At 38.7% G+C, this 24597-nt stretch overlaps 1 long non-coding RNA gene across 1 annotated transcript in view; it reads right to left on the bottom strand.

The window, feature by feature from the left end:
* Nucleotides 1-20267, bottom strand: part of LOC105864347 (uncharacterized) — a 57221-nt gene extending 36954 nt beyond the window's left edge. The window contains exons 1-2 of the long non-coding RNA XR_001150991.2: nucleotides 18818-20267; nucleotides 18079-18142 (exon numbers count right to left, since the gene is read on the bottom strand). This is a non-coding gene — a long non-coding RNA (uncharacterized LOC105864347). The remainder of the gene's footprint in view (nucleotides 1-18078; nucleotides 18143-18817) is intronic.
* Nucleotides 20268-24597: the final 4330 nt, after the last annotated feature.

The following is a 24597-nucleotide window of genomic DNA, read 5'->3' as shown; positions in this document are numbered from 1 at the left end:
TATGTGATTGCTCTAAGGATTAAAGGAAACCATATAAAGCATCTAGCTTATTAGTTTCCTTCTGTCCATCATCTTTATAAATGCAGTAGTGAGAAGACAGAAAAGACTTCTGCTATCCTCTTCAGCCTGTGATGTAATCAAAATAGAATCAAAAAATGGTAGTAATTTCCCTGAAAACTTTGTAATAAAGTGCAGTGTTGCATTTTCCAGGAAATGCATGTCTACATGTCTACAGGTGGCTCACTAGTTTATAGGTCAAGAAGCTCCTATAGCATCTAGAGTCAAAAGGGAGCATCGGCAGAAAACTTTAACTCAGAAACACAACACTCCTTGGCCTTTCTTGTGTTTTTTGGGAATCCTTGTACATGTTCACACAGTGGCATGGATGGTCAGTGGATTAACAGTGAAAGTCCAGTGTCTTCCAAGGACATTCTTAAAAACTCCTATAGATTATAGAAACCCCTCTTCTATGATTTGAATGATCCTAGGCTGGGTTACATCTTCAGACTAGGCACACAGATGCATTAATATTACATTAATGTGCACCTCAGAGAAGGTGTTTTGACAGATACAGAAAGTGGGGGAAGAAGATAAATGAGGGGGCTCAAGGATAGGAAGGGGTCAGGTTCCCCAGTATCTAGTGGCCTCTGACATCACATCCCAAATGTCCCCTAGTCTTTATTATAAGTGTTGGAGATCCTCAGGCTTTGGAAACTTCTAGAAATTCTTTGTCCATGAATTCTGAAGGTACTGACATTAATAAATCTGCTTCATATGGAAAACATGGATTCTAATATCACTCAAGTTTTCTGATATTCAGTATTTGAAATAAAAATAACTTTCATTTCAGTATCTGGATGATAGATGTGTGATTTTCTTCAAAGTCTGGTAACAAAAGAATGCATTATGCCCTAATACTGAGATGGCAGCCCTACCCAATCATCTTTGGAAACCAATTGCAGCACATATGAATGAGCTGGGCTAGCACTATAGGAAGTTGTATAGTTTTTGATATAGTCCTTTCCCTCTTTCTGAGATGTTAGAAAAGAAAGAAGGAACTTCAGAAAGTGATTCACTTGTAAACAGAACTACTCCAAGAATTTAAGAAAAGAAAAATTTCACTTTTTACCACCAAAGAATGTTGATGTTATGAAGAGTGAATGTGATCTTTCTATACAAAGGTTAGTGATTGCAGCTTTGCACCACAGTTTATTTAGTTCTTATTAATAATCAGGATTAAGAGAGAAGAGGAAGAAAAATGTGATGGACAAGAGGAAACCAGACAATGAAGCTAGGTACTCACATTGAATCAGAAGAGATTTTCTAACATTTGAAAAAGATCAACTGGTTTAAATGACAAATGATAATGAGAAAGTAAAAGGACCAATCTAATGCTGGCATTTTGCACCTAGTTCATCAGCAGCAATCTTTTCAAAAGTCAAGATAATGAAAATCATAGCACAGGAAATGGGTAGCATGACATTATCATCTTAAACCCTTTTCACAGTTAGGACATGCAAAGAAAAAGAAAACTCCCTTGGCAGAGCAGATGGCTTGGTGCACACTAGCAGAGATTTGTGTACACACAGTGTAAAATGACAGTCTTTATTGTTCCCTGAACATGGCTTCTGATGACAGAAGCAAAGTCAACAGGCTTAAAAATATGCAGACGTGTTAATACAATTTTATAAATGGAGATTGCACATCTTCTATTAAAAAACCCTCAAGGTCATTCCTTACCATATGCCATAAAGTTACTGGTTTCACTGATAGATGAAAAATACAATCTGGAAAGAGCTATGAGACAGCAGTCACCAGCTTCCAAAACAGAGTCATAAAATAAGAGAATGCTGAGGGATGTTTATCTTTAAAATATATATATACTCTGATTACCATTAGAATAAATTAGCTCCAGAAAACTCATTTTAATTTGGAGTGGAAAAACCAAAAATATTTTAAAATATACAATTTTTAAAATTAGAAAACAAAATGTAAAACATATAGAACAAGTTATAATTTTTAGAGTGTTTGTTTTTAGAGAGAATTCAATGGAAGATTTTGGAAATTATTTAGGGGAAAAGCCAGGTATAAAACTAAAATGAGTACTTTTTAATATTAAAAAGACCTAAACTATTTGGGAAAAAATAAAGTGTATTCAAGTTTGCCTATAAGTTGGAAGTATTCTTTTTGAGGGGAAGGAGACTCCAAGTGAAAGATATAATGGTGTGACTATTTAAAATTTCAGGTAAAGAATCTAAAATGTATTCACTAATGATAACAGAAAACCAAAATTACATTTCTCTTCCATGCTGTATTCAGTTAAAGAAAATAAGCAGAGTTCTAGGGGAAAAAAAAAAAAGAAAAAGTAGAAAAAGAAACCCGGGAGGAGAGAAAAAAGTAGAAGAGGAAAAGCCAAAGAGTCTCATTCATGGATGAATAGTGGACTGATATTGGTCACCAAAGAAGCTAAGGTAACATCCCAGATGGTGCTAGAGGATCACAAGGCAGTGTGTCCTTTGCCTGGTTACCAGGTAGGGCAGTGGGAGAATAAAGGGCAGAACCTTTTCACACCTTGCCTGTTCTGACTCAATATATATGCCCATGGAGAACAAGAGTACCTACTGTGTCTTAAATCTAAGAACCTGCAGGGCTATGCTATAGCCTGCAGAGCTGAAATGGATTGAGGCATAAAGTTCCAAACCCCAAGCCACACTAATGCATATACAATCTGGCTGTGACTTCCTTCAGAAAATGCTGCAGAGACGGAGTCATGCATGGGTTTTGGAGAGTCCACAAGCTCCTTGAATTGCATGCAAATTTTTTAAAAACCAGTTGCATCCTTTTACTTGATACTTTATTAATTTACAACACATTTTGGTCATACTAAGTTTATTCATTCTTGAATTTACTGTGTGGCTATTAAATAGAGAGCAATGAGTTAGGCCCTGGATTGTTTTTGCATTGTTTGTGTGTATTTTTCGGGAAAGAGAAAGTACACTTGCATCTGGTTTTCAAAAAGGCTCAATCAAAATATAAAATGCAAAGAACCACTTCTGTGTAAAATAAACTGAACTTTGTATACACAGCAGGTGGGAAGGTACAATAATGGCTATGCACAGACTATAATGCTAAATTTATTGAGTACTTACTGTATATGTCAGGCACTGTGTTATCTCATGTGATTTTCACAATGATTCTATATTGTATCCCTCCAATTATAAATGGTAAAACTGAGGACTGAGGTAGATGAATATATGTCAAATGTCACAAAACAGATTAATTCTCTAGACTCTCATGCTTCATCTACATTGTAATTGTCAGTGTGCCCAGGGCTTTGTCCTGTCTCAGGAAACTTTTCAAATTAATATCATTTCAAAATATTACAGGGGTACAATTGTTTTTGGTTACATGGATCACTTTTGTAATGCTTGAGTCAGGGCTATAAATGTATCCATCACCCATATAGTGTTCATTGTGCCTGTTAGGTAGGTTTTTATTCACCTCTTCTTCCCTCCTTTCCCCTGCTTTATTTCCACTGAGTTTTACTTCCCTCTGTGCATGTGTTAGTTCCAATTTAATGGCAAGTACATGTAGTGTTTCTTTTTCCATTTTTTATATACTTCACTTGGGATAATGGTTCTCAGTTCCACCGGAATTGTTGCAAAAGGCATTAATTTATTCTTTTTATGGCTGAGTAGTATTCCATGGCATGCATATACCATATTTTGTCAATCCACTCATGAATTGATAGGCACTTGGGTTGATTCCACATCTTTGCAATTGTAAATTATGCTGCAATAAACATTTGGGTGCAGGTGTCTTTTCCTTTGGGTAAATACCTAGTAGTGGGATTGCTGGATCAAATGGTAGGTCTACCTTCAGTTCTTTGAGGAATCTCCATACTGTTTTCCATAGAGGCTGTACTAATTTGCAGTCCCACCAATGGTGTATAAACGTTCCTTTCTCTCTGCATCCATGCTAGCATTTATTGCTTTTGATCTTTTTAATAAAATCCATTCTAACCAGGGTAAGGTCATATCTCATTGTGTTTTTAATTTGAATTTCCCTGATAAATACTGAAGTTGAGCATTTTTTCATATGTTTATTGGCCATTTGTTTATTTTTCTTTTGAAAACCTTCTGTTCTTGTCTTTTGGCCACTTTTTAATAGAGTTCTTTGTTTTTGCTGATTTGCTTAAGTTCTTTGTAGATTCTTGTTATTAGCCATTACCAGATATATAGCTTACAAATATTTTCTCCCATTCTGTAGGTTGTCTATTTGCTCTGTTGATTATTTCCTTAGCTATGCAGAAGCTTTTTAATTTAATCAAATCCTATCTATTTATTTTTGTTGTTGCTGTGACTGCCATTGTGGTCGTTTTCATAAATCCTTTGCCTAGGCCAATATTTAGAAGAGTTTTTCCTACATTTTCTTCTAGAATTCTTATGGTTTCATGCCTTACACTTAAATCTTTTATCCATCCTGAATTAATTTTTTGTGAGTGATGACAGATATGGTTCCTATTTCATTCTTCTGCATGTGGCTCTCTAGTTTTCCCAGAACCATTTTTTGAATGGGGATTCTTTTCCCCAGTGTATATTGTTGTCTGCTTTGTCAAAGATCAGTTGGCTGTGAGTAAATGATTTTATATCTGGATTCTTGTTTCTGTTCCATTGCTCTATGTCTGTTTTTTTGTGGCAATACCATGCTGTTTTGGTTACTATTGACTGGTAGTATAGTTTGCAATCTGGTAATGTTATGCCTCTGAATTTGTTCCTTTTGCTTAAGATGGCTTTGGCTATTTGGGCTTTTTTTCTGGTTTCAAATGAAACATAGAATTATTTTTTCTAGATCTCTGAAATAGGACATTGATATTTTAATGGGGATTGCATTAAATCTGTAAATCACTTTGGGTAGTATGGACATTTTAACAATGTTGATTCTACTGATCCATGAGCATGATATATTTTTCCATTAGTGTTATCTGAGATTTCTTTCCTCAGTGCTTCATAGTTCTTTTTGTAGAGATCTTTCATGTCCTTTGTTGAGTATATTCTTGAGTGCTTTATTTTCTTTTTAGCTATTTTGAATGGTATTGAGTCTTTTATCTGACTCTCAGTTTGACTGTTATCGCTGTATAAAAATACTACTGATTGTGTACATTGATTTGGTAATCTGAGACTTTGCTGAATTTATTTATCAATTCCAAAAGTCTCTTGGTGGAGTCTTTGAAGATTTCTAGATATAAGATCATATCATTAGCAAAAAACTATAGTTTGACCTCCTCTTTCCCAATTTAGATATACTTTCTTTTCTTTTCTTATCTGATGGCTCTGGCTAGAACTTCCAGCACTATGTTGAATCAAATTTATGTCCCTGCTGCACTCTCTTTTCAGTTCTGCCCATGTAGATGCTTCACCTCCCAAGATTAGTTCACAAATCTCTGTTCCATGTCCCCAAGAAACATGATTGAGTCCATGTGGGTATAGGATTTGGCCCGCAGGCCTGTCCCCAGGTCCCCAAAGATCAATTCCCTCACCATGCCAGGGAGATGTGTGCTAGTCCCAAGTTGCCTATAGGGTTCTCGAGTAGGTTTGGTGTCCTTCTGCTTTGGGGTGTGCGCTGCTCTGATGGAGCAGCTGGGCAAGCAGCAGCATGGAGGGCCGGTGAGCTCACAGTCTGAGCATCCCTTAGTCTGATGCAGATCTTTAAGAAGAAAGGTTTCAGCCACACTCTGTGCAGAAGCCTCAGTGTGGTAGATGCACCAAAAGAGGGGAAGCAACTGCTCCTGTAAGCCCTGGCTCAATCGTCTCTTCTGGCAGCCATGGGTGGGGGAAGAGAAGAGGAGGAAAAGAGTCTGGTGGAGGAAAACAAGCACTCTGGTTGTCTCTGTCCCTCTCTCAGAAAGGCAGCCCACCTGGAATGTCCAGGTTCCGGGGTCACGCAAATTCCCCAGGACCCACTGACCTGTGGTTCCCACAATCTGGGCCAGAGTTGGGAAATGTTGGTGTGGGAATGCTGAGATGAAAACAGGGGTGGAAGCCCCCTGGGGAGGACAAAAGCACACGGTGGGTAGAGAAGCAATATAGCACCTGTCGTTTCAGCTCCGTTTGCGGTGATGGGAATCAATCCCAAGGGGGCTGGCAGGCTGGTGCTTTGTCCTCAAGAACCTCCTGGTTCACTGGTGGCAGCAGCTTGTAAGGATGGAAAAGCTCCCCAGCAGCCCAGGAGTCAGACTCCTGAGTGCCAGAGCTGTGAGGGAGGGAGAAACAAAACACTCCACCTTCCCTTTTCACTGGATTCCAAGCCTCTTGGGTATTGATCTCTGCCAATATTTTGCTCCTTCTTATTCTGCTCCACAACTGCTTCCCGTGGAATCTCTGGTAGGTTCTGGCACTTTTCCCCCAGAATCATACCTAATCTATGTTTGTTGGTTTGTTTTCTTTCTCATCTAAAACTTTTCTTTCTTTCTGAGACAATCTGGCAGCTGGTATCTCCCATCAGCCATCTTCTCTTCTCCAAAACAAGGAAACTTTGGGAGGTGTTGGGTATGTCTATTACCTAGGTTGTGGTGTCACAGGCGTTGGCATAACTCTGTGACTATGTATAACTTTGTGAGTTTGTCCAAACTCATCAAATTGCACACATTAAACACATGCATTTTTTGTATAACATTTTACCTCCATAATGCTGTTTTGAAGAAAGAGCTACAGTCAAATCTTAGATTTCCTGATCCCTCTGGAATACATTAGACAGCTACTGTGTGTCCCATACCACTGTGCTTTCTCCATCACAGCACTTGCGGAATGGGCTTTTCCTCCCACTAGACAGTAACATCATGGAGCAGAGGCCACAGCTGTCTTGTTCACTTTTATATGCCCAATGTTGAGCACAGCATCTAGCACATATTAGCCATAAATACCTCTGAATAACTTTAACTTGATCCTACGAATGGATCCCCTTTACAGAACCTTGGCTGATGCTACTTTGGTTAGGGTTGCCACATAAAATATAATTTGTCTAATTAACTTTGAATTTCAGATAAACAATGAAAAAAATGATAGTATACATATGCCCCATGCAATATTTGGAACTTACACTAAAATTAATTATTTGTTGTTTATCTGAAATTCAAATTTAACTGGCTGCCCTGTATCTTTATTGGCTATATGTGGCTGCACTCTAAACTTTGACATTTGCTCAGCCCTATGTCAGGGACTTTGCAGGTCCCTTTAGTTCATACTAAAAAGCCCTCTCCCACAGGCATCAAAGGTAGCCATGTTCTCCAGTGACCTTCACTGTGTACTCCCTGAACTGCCACGAACCCTCCTCTGACTCATTTCTGGCCTCATTGCTTTCATTTGGTTTTTGGGTTTCCCCTTACCTTACGCCCAGTGACCACTTGCTCTTTCACTACTGAGCATGGCTTGATGCCAACCTTCTGATGATGCCTTTTCCACTCACTCATGTCTAGCATTAAATTGCACTCAGTCCATTGCTCTAAACCAAGGGTCCTCAAACTTTTTAAACAGGGGGCCAGTTCACTGTCCCTCAGACCATTGGAGGGCCAGACTATAGTTTAAAAAATACTATGAACAAATTCCTATGCACACTGCACGTATCTTATTTTGAAGTAAAAAAACAAACGGCCAAAAACACCTCCATTGTGGCCCACGGCCCGTAGTTTGAGGACGCCTGCTCTAGACTGTGCTTCTACTATATCCCATCCTAGCGTATCACACCCAAAAGTGGTGATGAAATCTCACAAGACAGCCTGTTACATTTTTGGACAGATCTAATTGCTAGGGAGTCTGTCTTTGTGTTGTTGAGCTGCAACTGTCTTCCCTGAGGCTTCGACCTATTTGAGTTTCAATAGACAGTTTGCTTCTTGACAATAGAGAAATGTCCGTCCGTGCACTGTGGTGTCTCCGGGATCCACGGCAGTGACTGGCGCATGGAAGGCTCTCAATAATTGTCTCTAACTAAAAACAGGTATTATTGCCTCTGGAGCTACACTGTGTAAAATGAATCTTTTATCCACAGTTTTTCCAGTATGTGAACAATATTATAGATCTCTGCATCAACCTGGTCTTTTATAGGCCAGGCATTTCCAGTTTCTTTTTTTTTTTTTTTTTTTCTTTTTTTTTGAGATAGAGTCTCACTTTGTTGCCCAGGCTAGAGTGAGTGCAGTGACATCAGCCTAGTTCACAGCAACCTCAAGCTCCTGGGCTCAAGCGATCCTCCTGCCTCAGCCTCCTGAGTAGCTGGGGCTACAGGCATGAACCATCATGCCTGGCTAATTTTTTGTATATATATATTTTTTTTTAGTTGGTCAATTAATTTCTTTCTATTTTTAGTAGACATAGGGTCTCGCTCAGGCTGGTTTCGAACTCCTGACCTCGAGCAATCCACTCGCCTCGGCCTCCCAGAGTGCTAGGATTACAGGCGTGAGCCACCGCGCCCAGCCTCATTTCCAGTTTCTTAACCACTTCGGTACCAGCGTCAACTGTATTCAACAGCCATAGATGAACGTGCACAGCGACTTTAGCCGACAGCCATGATATGATTTTTCTAATATTTCATTTATCAAAATAAAATTGTGAACATTTAAAAATAACATGATGAAAACATATATGTATATGTTACCTACTTTGATTTACATTACAAGTAAAGCTGTCTGTACAGCAAAACGAGCTTTCAGTGCTTTAAAGCTTTCCTCATCACACAAGAGCAAAACAGATTTGTTGTCCATGCACAGCGCAAACTACCATGTGGACTATGAGTGCCGGATGTGGGCAAGGTTTCATGGCCGGTGAGGGCCATACCAAAGTGGTTAAATCATTTTTCATTTGAGAAGCGGAGTACCTGGCACAGATGAGGCACTTGATAAATGTTTATACATTAATAATTTCTTCATACTTAATTAACAATGGCAAATATTGAAATGAAAACAGTGCTAGATAAAGGACATAGGCATTACTAGGGGGTATAGATAAAAAGAAAATTAATGGTCAAAATAATAATTGTATCCCATAAAAAATGTAGACCATCTTAATATTCCTGTGAAGTCTTCACAATATAGATTGCCTAGATCTTTTGAAAATATATGCATGCGCATACATATTCAAACAAAACTGTAATTTGAGATATTTTAATTATGAAATATAACACTAATTTTTGTGTCATATTTGGAAAGAAACATTCAACAATTCTCCAATCTTATTACTTGCCAGTTCTCATATTCACAGTGACTTGTGTAGATTTTTTTTCCTCAACATTTAACATGTTGCAAGAGAGTTATCAATATCCTTTCTTAATCAAACACATTTTTCCATTTCTATTGAAATAATTAGCAAGAGGAATAATTGTACCATCTTATTGTTTCTGTGCAAAGAGATCTACAGAGAAAGAAATAAAAGAAGAGGAGAAATCAATGATTCAATCTATTAATTAGAAGGAAAATCATGCTGAAATGTTAAGGAGTTCATCAAGATGCTGGATACATCTTAATTAGGTTATTAAAAAAAGGAAGTTAATTATCAATGTATCTTCAAAATTGTATACTTTCCTTTGGCTTACCAACTAAACTGAACAGCTACATTTGATCACTTTTAATTATTAGAAAAACCTAAAAATAAAATTTTTATTAAACTTTGTTTTTATGCCAGGAAAATTTTCTGTGGAATGAGCAATTCAACACTTTACTGCCTTTCAGTTATAATCCTCATTAGTTTCTATGATGTTGTAGTGACTCTACATTCTATATTCAAATCTGACATGAGGTTGGATGATACTCTGCCATTTCTGTGGCCCAGGCAATAGGAGTGGGCTGGCAGAAAGATGAATCTTACTCTATATTAACATTTGCACATGGCCACACTAGAAAGCCATCACTGGATTGATTGCTGCAGAAATTTCAGGCATAATTAAATGGATGGGATGGGAAATAAAGGGCATTCCTCTCAGCAAGACTCACCATAGGAAGTGTGTCTTAAACAGGGAAAAGAAACATATTCAAGAGAGCTTGCATTTTGCCTTGAATCAAGGGGCTTGCCATTAAAGAAAGAATTTTCTGCATAGAAATTCCTGTTTTAAAGAGTCGCATACGTACTCATGGTGTGTGCATGTGTTTGTGTATATGAACAAAAAGAGAGGGACAGTGTGTGTTTATACACTGTCATTGTCATGCTGGTATCAAGCCATATAAAAGCTCTAGGAGTCATACCGGGATTTTGCAGTCCAGGCAACTGTCGTCTTCCCCCCAAAAAAACACCACAATGGCCACTGGGTTTCAGAATATTGGGGGTCTCCATGTTCTAGGGACAGATCATGTGCTTACTGTCCCTAAGGAAGTCAACAGTTGTCCCCTGGCCTCTGTCCCACCACCCTCACATCGCCTTTGCTCCACTGCTATCCCTTTTCTTACATAGAAGATTGGGGGGAATCCCTGGAGTAGGTTATAATAGGTTACCGGAGGAAATGCTTCTATTTTAAAAGAAAGAGCAACAAGAACAAGAAGATTTCACTGGCTCTATGACACTCCCTCTGACAAGCTGCTGTGCAGAAGGCAAATCTACTGCTCCTGCCGCCTCCACATGTATCTGGGAGAGAGCTGCACGAGAAAACCCTCTGTGCTAAAGGCTTTTCTATTCTGGAGATGCAGCTCGTGAGGAGTGGCCAACCCCCCACAGAGAAAATGAGACGAGGCACCTATATCTGAACACTCTCTTTTCTCCTTCTACTTCATCCACTTTATTTATTTATTTTTTAACAGATTCAGGGGGTACAACTGCAGTTTTGTTACATGATATATCGCGTAGTGGTGAAGTCTGGGCTTTCAGTATACCCATCACCCAAATAGTGTACAGTGTACCCAACAGGTAACTTTTCATCCCACAGCCCCTTCCTGCCAACCCCCCTCCACCTTTTGGAGTCACCAATGTCTATTATTCCATTCTGCATACCCACGTGTACCCATTGTTTAGCTCCCCCTTAAAAGTGAGAACCTGCCATATTTGACTTTCTGAGTTACTTACTTCACTTATATTCCAGAATAATTTTATGAAAAGTCACTTACAGGATCCAGTAAAACAGAAGATCCAGAAACCCTCCTGGGCAACATACCATAAACAGTGGAGAGATGTGAATTGCCTTCATTCTCACCCGCCTCTTGGCTATGTTCTCAGAAGCCAGGGAGCCTCGGGTACTTAGGGTTATCTTTATTTGAATTTTAGCATATGTTCAAGCTATAATCCTAAACTCTTGACTGGGCTACTAAAAATAATATGACTCCTGAGACAAATAATGAGTAATACTCTGAACAGTGCTATAGGAGAGGGAGGAGAATGTTTGCAGCTGAGATTTGAAAGAGAAGAAGAATCAGGGAGGGAGAGAGATCAAGAATGACTGCAGGAGCTGATCTAAGAAGGACACTCTGTCCAGCTGTCTCTCATTCTGTCAAAATGAATGAGCATTAGGAACAAAGGTGCTTCAGAGGTTCTCAGAGAATGGCCCTTTGGAAAGTCTAACATTAAGAAAGAGCAATCTGAAATGATTCTTAAAGTTAAAAAATAGCATCCAGGGGAACTGAATAAAACCATACCTGATTCAACCACAATTTATTCTCATAAATAGGAAACACAGATTAATTGGGAGAGGTGTAGTTCCGATTTGAACAGTTGGATGATGTCAGTGCCACGAAAAAAAGACAAAAAAAGCCTTCGCCCTGGGACGAAGGCTTCTCATACCTTCTGAGAATCAGGAACAGCCTAAATAAATATACTCTAGCCTTTTTAGCACAGACCATGAAACAAAGCCCTCACCTTTTTTATCACATTGGAAAAGCTGGGAGACTGCTGTATTTTCCTCATGTTCCTTGTGAGAAACTCCAAATTAAGCTATGAATAAAGAGCACCAACCATCATTCAGCAGGCATAAACAAAATCAATAAAATCAGTGGGATTATTCTGCAACTGGCCTCAAGCTGGACAGCGCCTAGGTGGCAATTCCTGAATTCTCCCAAGGGAACTAATTCAGATGGTATTTATTCAGGTATATTTTTGAGTTAATGTAATTCAGATGATTTTCCAAGTTTAAATAATCTTTATAAAGTTTATTTGATTTTCATTGTTCAGAAAAGTGAAGAAAAGAGCAGGCTTTTTCATCCAAGTAAACAACGTTGACTTAAAGGGGCAGTTGTCTTAGGATTTTAAAAATGAGAAAAATAAGCTCTCCCCTAACTCTATATATTAGTTGTAAACTCTCTAACCAAAACAATATACTCTGATTATTGTGGCAGCTGTCCCAGAATATCTTTCAAAAATTTATTATTCATTTTTTTATATTGTATCAAGATTTAAATTTGACATAACTATAGGAACTCTCTTTCGTCTTTCACTTCAAAATGACACTCCATGAATTGTCTGTCTAACATAATAATAATTATTATTATCATTATTATTATGTTGTATAGTGGGGGAGAGTCTCATATTTCCCCCAAACACTGAAGATTGATTTTTAAATCAATGATCTGCCGGCAAGGGATGAGTAGGATGGTCTTCTCTTGAAGCATCAAATTAGAGTTTCCAAGGTCATCAGAGAACAATAAATCATTGGGAGAAATTGATAACCTTACACAAAACTAGTCATCTCAATAGTTCATTTCAACAGTACAGCTATAGGTGCCAACAGGTTCAGGAAGTACTATGTTAAGAGTTAAATTTTGGGGAAATGGAGATTTTCTACAGTCAAGATGACCACTTTAGGGATAATGGTGAGTAGAGAGGGGCTAACTCTTGCCCAGTTTTGAGCACTTGACCCAACCAATGACATTAAATTCTGGTCAGTGGTGAATCCAGTGAGAAATTCGACCATTCATAAATAACCTAGCTCTCCCTAGAAGTATGACCCATGATACAAAAGATTTTATTTCACCTAATCTCCAGACTACACTAAGGTTTGGAGTTTGGCTCCAAACACAGCTGCATCTGCTGTGGGAGACAAGGACAAAATTAAAAGCTCAGGAGCTTATCAAAAGGTATTGAGGTATTTTGGCAAGAGAATGTAGTTCTCCATGGGAGGGACAGAAGTCCTGAGAAAAGTCATTGGTTTATTGGAGACCCAAAGGAAGAAATGGGTTATTTTTTTGCCTATGCTATAAAGCAAATCACAGTAAAGTCAGAATCTATGACCTACTATGTATGTAAAAAAATCAGTTGGATAAAATTTAAATTCTAGTTATTAATTTCAGCAGCTCTTCAGAGGATGTTCACTCAACTTTATTTAACAAATATCTTTAAGTACCTGAGCTATGTACTATAGTAAGCTGAGAAACAGAAAGAACAAGGGCATGAAAAGATTAATAATCCAATCAATGCTGATCAAGTGCCATATTAGGGAAATGTTGTGAGAAATCCTGTCCATGAGTCCTGAGCCCCCTAATGGGCTAAGTAATGATTTTTCTTCTCGCAGGAACTCGAAGTTAACAGGTATGACCATGTGCCCCTTGCCAGAGCTGAATTGCCTACCTGCAGTGAGGGAAGCGAAAGGAAAGTTGGCAAAGCTGTTTAAAGACCTTTTGTTGAGAAATCGTGCTTGCTGGTATTTCACATTTCTATAAATACTAGAGAGAGGCTTGTCCCTTTGCATCCCAAATAAGGCAATGGGAAATTATAATTGGATGCTACCATGGACACCCAGATTCTATCCAGGGGAATGTAAGTAGAAGTGATGAGAACACCCTTTCCCTGCTGGAACAATGTGTGGGGTTCCCTGTGGGGTCTGACTGTAGGCCCAGGGCCAAGCAACACTGCCTTTTCCAAGGCAGCTTCACAAACCCTGAGGTGCAGAAGTATATATATGTGCATTGAAAATTCTCACCTGTAGCTGCGGGCTGGCAACACTATAAGGGCTGTCTGTGGGGTACTTAGCATTGTGGTTGATGGGGAATAAGGAGAGAGTGTAAGCCTTTGGTTTCTCTGTTAATGTCCTGCAATTTCTATCTCATCAAGATCCAAAAGAATCCAAGGACGGTCTTGCCCTAAAGCGCCTGCAGAGATTGGGGCTTACAAAAATGAATAACAGCCCTTTGTTAAGGGCACAATCAATACACACCTAACAAGAAGTGAAGACACATATATAAGATTTGAAGATCTAATAAAAATAATCACAACACAAAGCAGGATTAGGTTGTTATTTAAAAACTAAAAAGAAACACATCATGCTATTAGAAAAAAAAAGAAGGGAGAGATTTCCTCGAAGATATTTGAGAAAAAATTAATAATTAATCACTAAGTTTTGAAATTAAAATGTTTCTAATAGTTAAGTATTTTCAAGAGTGGTACAAAAATTAGGAATAAAGCAAAATGGAATAAGTGTAGTATTTTCTACCTGTTATATAGTAAGCTGGCCTACAGGTGTGTGCATTAGTTCTCTCATCTATAAGGACTTAAGATGGAACCTAAGAGGGAAACATCAGTCTCCTTTCTACTTAGTGGAGAATCTTATGTGGATGACTTAACTGATGCCAATGCGGTGTTTTGAGATCCTCAGCAGAAATAGGGATGAAAACACATTATATTATTTATTCTTTTGTAAACAACATGCTTAAGAAGCACTGAGATTTTCTTTAATGTTATACTAGTCTGTGTATCTGCAATAGGAAAAGACATTACTCTGATGTACTCTGTTTTATATGAACAAATTTGCATTATATGAGATCCTAGGATCTTGGGAAGTTTAAAATACATTTTATAGATGGCAAAATATTTAAGGCTATTTTATTAATTTCAATGGAAAATAAATGTTTAACATAGGTAAAATTATAGGCAGACACTTCACTTAAGAAGATGGTGGTATAACAATAATTAAAATATCTCTTACCTTCAAGAAGCCAACAGAGATGAGGTAAAAAGTTGCCAGCAAATTAATGCAGTGAGACTCTGTAGCAGACACATCTACAAATGAATGTAGCAGCCAAGGAGGAAAAGTAACTAGAGCTATCAAAAGATTCAGGAAAGAGTTTGCCAAGAAGGTGATATTTGAACTGGATCTCATAGACAGAGTTTTCTGTGTAAAGGTTCTGGGGCAAGGAAAGACCAAGCAGATGAACATAAAGGTGAAAGTTCAGAGATGTCAAAGCAGTCACAGAATGCATGCAAAATGCTGCACATGGCTGGAGCTTAGGTTGGGGATAAGTTGGGCAACGACAGCTAAACAAGAGATCAGTGCCCTCATTGCATGGATACTCAGTCGTTTCTTTAGATTTTTATTTTATGGCCCCCAAGCTATTTTTTTCTAAGAATATTTGCACATGGTCTCATTTTAGCCATGATTTTTCAACTGCTCTAGTTTACATGATAGTTTGAAATAGTGTCCTACATAGTTCACTATCTAAAAATCAAAGAACATATATTTATTTCCCTTATATATAGTTTACCCAACTTCATAGTTTATCCACACGCTTAACTTCAAGGTGATTAATTTGGCACAGCCATCAGACACTGAATGCTAATTATTTTCACTGCCTCCAAGGGGTTTGTTACTGCATATTTACAACAGACTTTCTGTTGAATAGTTTAGCAGATATCACAAACTAGTCACAACAAAGAGGGAGGGTACTTAATTTTTAGACTCGAAAGTTCAAAACTAATTTGGATATAACAGAAATGTAATGAGGTCACAATGAATTGCAGTTGCTTCTGAGCCATAAATGACACACTTATCTAGACTTAGCTGACTCACAAATGTCAACTCTTCATCAGAAGGGACTTCATATCAACACACATATACATTATTGCCAAGTCATAAATGCCAAGATTGAAGATAATGCAATTAATATTTGTTGAGTGAGTCATATCTGCCAGACACTGCTGTAGAAGATGGAGATACAGCAGCGAGCAAAACGAAGTCCTAGCTCTCAAAGACATGGGTTCTATGCAGAGTAGACTGCCAGAATGTACATGCACCCATATGTCCATACACAAAATGGGGTAAGGAGAACGGAGAGTGATGAAGGTATGGATACTATGTTCTGTTCAAGATCAGGGAAGGCCTCCTCAGGAAGGGAAGACCTGAAGTATGGGAACGTGCCAAGCAGCAGAAGCTAAAGTCACGTGGTATGGACTGCCTACAGTGTAGGGGGACCAGCAAGGAGGCCAGTGTGACTGGAGCAGAGTCATGGAGGGGAAGGTGAAAGAAGGAGTATCAGAGCAACAGCAAGGCCCAGGTCGTAGAAAGCCTTGTGAGCTCCGGTAAGGACTTTGGATTTTCTCTGAGTGAGATGAGAAGCCCTTGGAGGGTTATGAACAAGAAGAGGTATGATCTAATTTATGTTTTAAAGTGATCACTGAGGCTAATACGGAGAGAAGAGCCTATGGGAGACGAGGGTGGAAGTGGGGAGGTATTGCAGTGATTCAGGGAGATGAAGGCAGTTTTGTCTCAGATGGTAGCGGTGGAGATGTGTAGGAGATTAAAGGGCTTGGCTGTAGATCTGTTTAAAGTCATGAAAACTTGAGAGCAGGGCTTTGATCTACTTTATTCTCTTCTGTATCTGCAGGTTCCAGAACAATACCAGGCACATAGTGGGTACTTAATCAACATTTTTATAACATGGAATGAAAGTAATAGCTGGGGAGAGAAAGAAGGAGTCAATGATGGCTCCAAGATTTTTGGCCTGCACAACAGCAAAGTAGAAATGACACTTGTTGAAATGGTGCAAACTGAAGAGGAACAAGTTTGGGGGTGGGAATGGAGAGTTTGGTTTGGGCCCAGATAAGCAGACATAAAAGTCTAGAGTTCAGACTCTACAGTTCTACAGGTCAGGATTAAGGTGAACATTTGGGAGTCTACAAAATGCAGAAAATATATAAAACCATTAGACTGGATGATTTCACCTAGGGAGTAATGTAGATAAAGAAGAGAACCAGGCTCTCTGAGGAACACCAACATATAGTGGTAGCTAGGATGACGGAGCATCTGAAAACAAACAAACAAAAAACAACCAAAGCAGGAGAAGGAGATCCAGAGAGGGTGGCCCAGTAGGAAGAGAAGGGGATCCATCACTCAGGAGGGCTCCCCGGCTATGCCAGTGTGGTGATGGGTGAGATCTAGACTCAACCATGGAAGGAGGATTGTTATCTTTACAACAGAGAAGCAGAGAAGAATAAGTGGGAGAATTGAGTAGAGGAAATTTTTTGAAGATCCTTTTCTTTTTTTTTTTTTTGTCAATAGGAGAGAAAAAAAACAAATTGTTAACCTAATGGGAAGGTGGACAAGGGAATAGTCCAATAATAAGGAAAAAATCTGATGATCTAGACAGCTAGATAAAAAGACTGTGTCAGCTGACAATACAATAGTTTGTGAATAATACAAAGTAAATATTGAAACAATAATCCTTTGAATCTCATCCTTCCACTTGACTTTTATCACTGAAACAAAATTGACTTCAAATACATTTGAGGATTGATTCCCTCCAGCAATACCCGTAATTGTAAAGTGTGTTCTTGCCCATGCAACACTTAAACAGCATCATCTTGCCCTTTTCTCTCCTCCTCTTCTTCTTCCTCTCTCTCCTCCTAACACAGGTCAGAACTGAATACTCCACCTGAGCTCATTTGGGAGGTCACTGGTTGCCAACATTCCCCTCATCCCACCTGTGTGCATCTGGAGTAGCTGCCTCCTTTGCTGGGGCAATGGCTTCTCCTCTGGACCTCCACTTCCAGGTCCTTATACTCAAAAAAGCAAAGAAAACTTTTTTTATGACTACTCCTTAACAGAGAGAAACCTCATAATTATCACCCAGAATCAAAAGCTTGGGAGGCTGTTAAATTGTTGCATAGTTTTATTGAATCTAGTATGAAGGATGAATTATTTAAAGCCAAGTAAATTGCTATGAAAATTTAAAAGTTCATGCTATTATTATTTCTGAAACTCTGGCAGTAGGACATCTCAGCATATTAATTGGGATGGCTCCATCAAATAAACTCATCATGCAAAGAAGGCAATAAACCTTAGGATATTTGGGAAATTAAAATCTAATGAGAAAGCATCTTCAATTTAATTTGTTCAACTGAAGCTTACCTTGTTCAAGGCACCATGAGGGGTTGCATGAAATATGCAATTAAATGAGAAATGGTTCCCATCACTAAATAAGGAAAAACCAAAAATAAGAATCAAGTATATTACTATTTACAGCGACCCCCGGCCCCACACACATATGCATATACACACACACCCAAAATTAATTATTCTCCAAATACATCAAATATTTTCACATGTAGTGCTTCTGCACAGCCATTCCAACTCTCAAAGCACCTCTCCTCCGATTTCCTGCCTTTGAAATGCCACTCATTCTTCAAGATTCAGCTTCCCACGAACTTGTGGATCTCTCTAAGGAGCATTAATCACCCTCCTTCTCTTTGCAATTGGACCACTTTACTGCAAATATGTACATATGTGCTCACCTCATCAGACTGAACACTTAGAAGACAGGCATCATATCTTATTATTCTTTCAATCCTCTCAATGTCTAGGCAAGTGCCTTACCCATAAGAGAATATAACATAGTTTTATGGAACTAAACTGTTTCATTGATCATCAGCCTAAGAAATTTTAACCAAGGACAAAACCTACATAATTTCTGGAGTCCCAATAACACTGGCTAGAATTCACTGGACTTAATCTGTGCCAGGACCTATGATAAGAGCTACATATACAGTACATCTAATCATTACTTTAATCTTTACAAAACTCCTTTGAGATATATTTTATTAAACCTCTTTTAGAGGTAAGAAAACTGCAATTCACAGATGTCACTTACCATGATCAAAATCCCACATTAGAAAGGGGCAAGTCTGAACCCAGTCAAGGTCCCAATCAAACCAGATTTGACTCTCGTTTTATCCAACCAAAGTCTGCTTTTATCCACTATGCAAGTTGCCCTAGCACCACCCCACAGCCATCTGCTTCCTGCCATTGCAAGAGAAAGGAAGAGCTTGTTATTTATTGAACGCTTACTCTGCACCAAGCATTGTGCAATTGCTCCTAACCAGACGTTATGATGAACCTTTCAGACAGTAAGGCCTGCTTGAGCCAGAGCCCTCAATGCTCACTGACTCCCCTTTGCAGGTTATTTTCACTGGTCCTAATGCCAGCTTTTCAGCAGTTTCCCAACCCTTACCTCAGTTGCCTCTATCCCTCTTCTTTCCACCTTCCTTCCCACAGCCCAAGGCTCCTCTTCTCCAAATGCAGGGAGGCCTGTCTCCTGGGGATATCCCAGGGTGAACCTCTGGGGGATCCAACCCAGAGGAAGTTATCTCTCCTGAGCACACACCTCTCCCTCCTCCCTGCCCAAGTCGAAAAGAAACTGAAACATTCCCCCCTCCTCTCTTTCCCCAGATTGTCCACGTCTATTTACCCTGTTCCTCCTACCCATAGATTTACTTTATGCTGAGTTTTTTAAAATTTTACTCTTATAAGATTTGTTAGAGCGAGTTGGCAGATGCTGCGCCTTGCATAGTACATTTTTCTTTACTGGGTGCAGGTGGAGAAATCGGAGTGGGAGGTGAGTCAGAGAGGAATCGGTTGCCCTCAACCAACACAAGGAATGTGATACCTGCACACAGGGACCGAAGATGAAGAGCAGGATGGAGACCACAGGGGGCTAATTCTGATGCCTCAGGTCAGGAAAGGTTGGATGGGAGGGGGGGTTGGGGTTAGAGTTTGATCAGATGACAAGGGAGGAAGATTTCAGACTGGGTGAAGAGGGGATATGCCTAGAGGGTAGAATGAGCCTCAAGTAATTAGAGAGTACAGGGAAGGGAAAAAGGGTGAGTCACTATTTGCTGGTTGTGAAGGCTGATGATAGAGGGAACAGTATGATATGAGCAAAGGCTAAGAGAAAAGTGAGCAGATTGATATCAAAGAGTAAATTGTCCAATCAAGGAATTTAAAACATGTTTTTACCCAAAATGAGCCCCAGTATCACAAGAGGGAGTTTAAGTGTCCTCTTTGCTCTTTGAACACTTTATGTAGCTTGCAGTCATTTAATTGGCCAAATTACTGAATTATACATTGACAGAGAATCACACTTATGTTAATGAATATCTATTTTTAAAAAGTCTTTCTTAAACCGAAAAGTAACTGAGGTATTTAAATATTAAGGTTTAGTCCCATCGAAAGGCAAAACAGTTCCAAGCGATCACAGTTAACAACCTTAACAAATGAACTGCACACTGAGCTTCCAAGCGAAGCACACTTTAAGAAATTACATTGCTTATCGCTTATATGAAAGGTGACCTTCTTTAATAGTATTCTTAATCATTCATGATTTTTTTCTGCTTTAGAGACATGTAGTTCAAGCTTTCAAAAAAAATTAATGATTTTTAGTAGTTGAATTTCTCCTTTCACTTCAATGAGATTCATTGGAAGCAACATTATAGAATGTTGTCAAATGCCTATTAAGTGAGGGATGTTTCCATCTCTCACAACTCTTCCAGCAGCACCTGCCTGCGTGTTCAGGGCTTAGCAGGATTTTTCACAATTCTTCCCTCTCACTGCTCAGAATATCATTCTTCTCCTCTTGGTCTGCCTATGGTTCCCTATATTTCGGTTCATTTCTTCTGTGCTGACTCAGAAGTAAAATGCAACCCTTTGTTTGTTCCACTGCTTCCTATCATTCCTTCCTGTGTGTTGTGGTGTCTCTGCTGCTTTGCTGGAAGTTCTATGGGTGAAGTTCCTCTCTCTGAAGCACTGTAAATCCTTCTATGAGAGCACTTAGCTTAATTATCTCCAATTAATTTGTGTCTTTTATCCATTTAAGTCTCCTAAGAGCAGAAACTGGATCTTTTATCTTTGTACCCTCTGTCACTAGAACAGTGTCTGTCTCACAGAAGGTACTCAGTAAACACGTGCCAAGTAAACGCATGAATCCTGAGTGAAAGGACTTAGATTGTGTTGTCTCCCTGCCATTTGTTATCTTGTGAAATGGACAATACATTTCACCTTCTTCAACTGTGTCCTCATACACTGAATATAATGATACCTTCCTCTTCAAATGATTAATTTAAAAGAAGCTGTGTAAAAATGCTTTATATATTAAAAAGTATACATGCATGAATATTTTATTGGATGAACTCTAAGGTTTGCTGCTGAAAATGATATGGGGGACAGTTCCAGCTAGGGGTTCTCAATCTAGGGTGATTTATCCCCTCAGGAGCTATTTTGTAACATCTGGAGGCATGTTTGGTTGTCTCATCTGTGGGGGTAAGGCACGGGCTACTGGCATGTGGCAGGTGGGGCCAGTGATGCTGCTACACAGCATGCCATGCACAGAACACTGTGCAACAAACAAGCATCCAGCTCAATGTCAATAGTGCTGAGGCTGAGAAACTCTCATTCAAACTTAAAAACACATGATAGACAAAACACTTTCCCTAACGTATTTGCCACTAGACAATTGTCTTGAGTTTTAGCTTCTTTATACATAAATAGGAGTCATCATATTAATTTACTTATACTATTAGAATAACTCCCTACCTTTCATAATATAGATGTGTTTTCTTACTCCCCATGTTGCCCTTTGGAAATGATAATCTACATATGGCAGATACTTCTGGTTTCCTCTTCTTCCAGGCACATGGTAAACTTCCCCATCCCCTGTATATGTAGCTAGGTCTTCGTGCCTAGTTCTAACCAGTGCCTGTGAACAGAATTGACATGCCTTACTTCTGGGCTAAAGCATTTAATGGCTGGTGCAGCCTGTCCTGCCCTCTCTTTCCCGGGCTCAGTAACTACAGAAGCAGCAGCTGAGATGGTGACACCACAAGACGGAAGCAGCCTCTGAATTCCAGAGTGCCACATAGTAGACAGCTGCCTAGAGATATGCTCAAATCCACACTGGATTTTACATGACCAAAAAATAAACCTTTTCCAGTTTAAGCCACTGCAACTTGAGGGCTGTTTCTTAATGACCCACCTGATCATTGCTCTACCTCAAAGGGAGTACAATTTTGATTGTATGGAACACTTTGTACTCAAGTGGAACAATTTCTAGGATAGAGCATATACTTAAAAATATCTTAATACCTAATTGGTGGAAGAAAGGAAAAGGAAATTACTGGTCTAGTTTTTGCTTTTTAGAGTATCTCTGTCCATTTATGACTGGTATGCTGGGTCTGGCCTCATGGTTTTGTTTTCAAAGGATCAGAGTCTAGAAAATTTTGACTAAGGCATTTTGTGATATATAATCCTTCAACCACTAACACACATTTAAATAATGTGCAGCAAATCTTGAAATTCCCTTGATCTTCTCTCTGACCCCAAAATGCCATAGCCACAGACACTGGACACTGCACTGAGGACACTTTATGCCCTTTTGTTACAAGGAAACTCATAGGTCAATTCGTTAGATGTTCTAGGTCATTTGTTGTCACTGTTTAGCAGGGTTGGCTTTGCAAAGCTTGCCCTCTTGAGGCCAAACAGCTCTAATTCACAAGTTGTTATACCTGGATAATACAGAAAAATTAGTCTACGTACCCCTTTTAATCCATCAACTGATGCGGGCTGGATGGAATCAGCAGCACTGCGGAGTGGTGAAGGGCAGGGACTCTGGAACCAGATGTCTGAATTCCTGTCGGGGACTTACTACCTCCCATCTTTGGGCCTCCTTTCCCTTATCCAGAAAATACAGATAATATTATAAAAATGCCCATATTACAGGGCTGTTCAGGTAAATGTGTTAATACATGTATAGGGTTTAAAACAATATTTGCCGCACAGCAAGTGCTCAAATAAGGTGAACTAATATTATTTACAGTGACCGTGAACTATTATCTGCACATAATTTCCTTATAGTGCTATAGACATTAAGTAGACAAGCAACTCCTATTATTATTATTATTATCATTTTCTTTTTCTTTCTTTCTTTTTTTTTTTTTTGATGGGATCTCGCTCTGTTGCCTGGGCTACAGTGCAGTGGTATCATCATAGTTCACTGCAACCTCAAATACCTGGGCTTAAGCGATCCTCCTGCCTCAGTCTCACGAGTAGCTGGGACCACAGGCACCTACCATCATACCCACTAATTTTTATATTTTTGTAGAGACAAGGTCTCACTGTGTTGCTCAGGCTGGTCCTGAACTCCTGGTCTCAAGTGATCCTCCCACCTTGGTCTCCCAAAGTGCTGGGATTAACAGCATGAGCCACCACACCCGACTGTAGCTGCTATTCTTAAAGGGGCTACATGCTTTACCAACTAACAGTTCAAACAAATTTGAAATATAAAATTAAAAGTCCAAGAAGATTGCTATAATCTATGTTGAAACCTTCCAAGACATACAGTTCTATACAAAAGTATCCATAAAACCATGAAGACATTCCCATGAAGACATGAGACTCTAAGATGTCTAAATATTCATATCTTCTCAAATTATGTTCTTGAATGATTCAGACAGAAAAAAGATATTCTTTCTCCCATATTTTCTATTTCCTTTAAACATTTTCAGGTAATTGAATAAACATTCTAAGGACTAGAAAATCATATTGCAGATTTTTTAAAAAGCAGATAAATTGATTCAAAAATGGCCTTTAGTGAATCCAGAGGGTATATTCAATGTGATGGAAGAATAAATTGTAAAATTGAATATTGTACATTGTCTGGAATATTTTGTCAACTAGTTCTGGGAAGAAATAATTTTGGAAAATGCCTCCTGCCTCCACAAATTGTGGGGACTCCACAAAGAGCATGCAATATAAAATGCAATCTCCTAGACTGAGAAGAGATTATAAATTGTATTTGGCTCTCTGGTATTGTAAATATTAGATTATCTTGCACAATGCAGAAACAGGCAATAAACCGAATTGTCAAACTAGCTAGAATTTCACTTATATTTTGCCAAGCTGTTCTACATTAATTGTTGCAAATTATATGTGATAAACATGGAATTAAAACAGTTAAATAAGGATGCATGACCTATGGAAAAACACTGAAATATTTAATTGTCCAATACATTTAAAATACAGAATACATATATAATTACTTTAAAAAAGGTTACTAATAGGGCATTTTTCTGCTTTTTTTCTTAATCATATTACATTACTATAGACCCTTAGGAAAAATGAGAGGTTGATAATTTAAACACAAAGTTTTGAGAAAACGTACATATACTGCAACAAACTTGGCAGGGAGCACAGCACTAGGTATTCAATAGCTTCTTAAAGTAAGATTTATTTTTAGCATATTTTATACATTTGTAAAAGGTACTGCATATTTATGAATATTTTCTATATATCACTTTGTACAGAAAGAAGGGCATGTATTTTAACTCCCGTTAAAGCTGAGAAAATGGAGATTAGAGAAGTTGTGACCTGAAATCACATGTGAAGTAGCAGAGACAGAAATTGACCTCAGATCACTTCCTCTAAATCCTGGCCCATTTTTTCTACTCAAAGATCACAAAGTTGATCAACACATAAAGACAAGTGGTAAACCCAGGTCTTGGAATAGAGTCTAATGCTCATTCAATATTCACTCAGCAAAAATTTAATGAGTACCTACAACAAACATACTGGGTGTCTATGTTACGGTGAAAAAGACTGAGT

The sequence above is a fragment of the Microcebus murinus genome, chromosome 5 (assembly GCF_040939455.1).
Source record: "Microcebus murinus isolate Inina chromosome 5, M.murinus_Inina_mat1.0, whole genome shotgun sequence".
Taxonomy (NCBI): domain Eukaryota; kingdom Metazoa; phylum Chordata; class Mammalia; order Primates; family Cheirogaleidae; genus Microcebus; species Microcebus murinus.
Note: the sequence above shows the minus strand (reverse complement) of the source record. Positions and strands in the feature narration are given on the sequence as shown.